General features: G+C 39.4%; 1 protein-coding gene across 1 annotated transcript in view; it reads right to left on the bottom strand.

Moving 5' to 3' along the window:
• The window catches only part of LOC101849137 (acidic mammalian chitinase), a gene marked incomplete in the record, with an annotated part of 33,335 nt that overhangs the window by 12,861 nt on the left and 18,828 nt on the right, over nt 1–1,646 (bottom strand).

Genomic DNA, 1,646 nt, shown 5'->3' with positions numbered 1-1,646 from the left:
TGGATTTGGGAGGGGGTAGCAGCAGGTTAGGAGCAGAAGCAGATTTCATGGTATACAACAGGCGAAGCGAAAGCAACGTTATTATCATGTATAACATTGTAGAGATATTGGTTGCAAAAAAGCATGTGAAGCAAAGTGGACTAAACGAACCAAACAATAAAGTCTAATAACATACAGCTGTTGGTTAAGAAAAGGTTAGGTCAAAAGTATGCAATCCAAGCAAAGAAAATGCAAAAAAAAAAAAAAGAGTAATGAGATACAATTATTGGAGAAGAAAAAGAAGGTTTAATAGAAAGTAAGCTTAGCTAAAGCAAACAATCAATCTAAAACAATATGCAATGCACAAATACTGGCCAAGGAAAATTGGGATCAAAAGCGTACAATCTAAGCAAAGCAAATTGCTTTTTTTGTTTATTTGTTTGTTTGTTTGTTTGTTTGTTTGTTTGTTTGTTTGTTTGTTTGTTTGTTTGTTTGTTTATTTGTTTGTTTATTTGTTTGTTTGTTTGTTTGTTTGTTTGTTTTTTAAATTATGTGGTTTTTTTAACCCCGCCATTGACACAATAATTGAGATAATTGATTCAAGAGGCAGATTTCCCGCACGGCTGCTACTGCCAACCCGAGCTCAGAGGGATACAACAGCCCAGCAAAAAGACCGAGATACTGGATACAAATTTTCTCCACTCGGGAAACGAACTCGGATCTCCTGTGTCAAAGATCGTTCATAACAAAATGGTTCACTCGGCCAAAAAAGTGTCCGCGGAAGTCCGCGCATTGGTTCAGATGGCGCAGCAGTCTTTGTTTTGAAGCTTTCTTTGGTTTCTCCAGAAGAAGAATAGGAATAGCACAGTTTGCTAGTTTCGCTTCTATTGTTTTTCACACAAGTATGGTAACTCTGTTCGCACTTTTTTCGAAGAGGGCGCCATCAGATCTTGAGGACACTTTTTTAATTGGCTCAAAGAGAGGAGTGAACTATCTTGTTAAGTACGATCATTGCCTATGTGCAACAGTGAAGCGCCTTACTTAACACTACACCACAGACGCTGGTTAAGCAAATGCAACCACTCAAGTAGAATGTCGTACAATTACGATAGCAAAAGCGGGAGAGGTTTAAAAGGTTCGTTTTTTCCTTCTTTTTGGGGGGGAGGGGGTTGCCATCTTTTCTATCCGAAAAATGTTTCTCATTACTTTCTGATTCGTAAATTCCTTGTACTTTTAACATGGATTCCTCTGTGACTTTATGATGCAGACCTAATGCCAGACTTGTTGGTAAACTTATCACCTATTTTTCCAACTTTCTCCTTCTATAAAACCATAACCATGTTAACTTGCGTCGATGGCCAAAAACAGGGATTTGTACGGAACAGGACTCGATTACAGCTTTAGTACATATATATATGTATATATATAATTTATATAGCGCATATCCATGCTCAAGAGCATGCTCTATGCGCTTTACAACTATTATTACCCCAGCAGACCCTCTGAGAACACTCAGAAACATTCTCGGCTTCCGCAGAAGCATACATGCACAAGGGAGCACCCAGGGATGTAAAACTTACATGGGAAAAGTAATACACTCTGGAAACCTAAGGCGGCGGTCCCAGATGGGAGCCTTTCTAAGGGGTCCAAGGAGCACCCCCCCCCCC

The sequence above is a fragment of the Aplysia californica genome, unplaced genomic scaffold (genome assembly GCF_000002075.1).
Source record: "Aplysia californica isolate F4 #8 unplaced genomic scaffold, AplCal3.0 scaffold00299, whole genome shotgun sequence".
Lineage (NCBI taxonomy): Eukaryota > Metazoa > Mollusca > Gastropoda > Aplysiida > Aplysiidae > Aplysia > Aplysia californica.
This window is presented reverse-complemented; position numbering and strand designations above follow the sequence as displayed.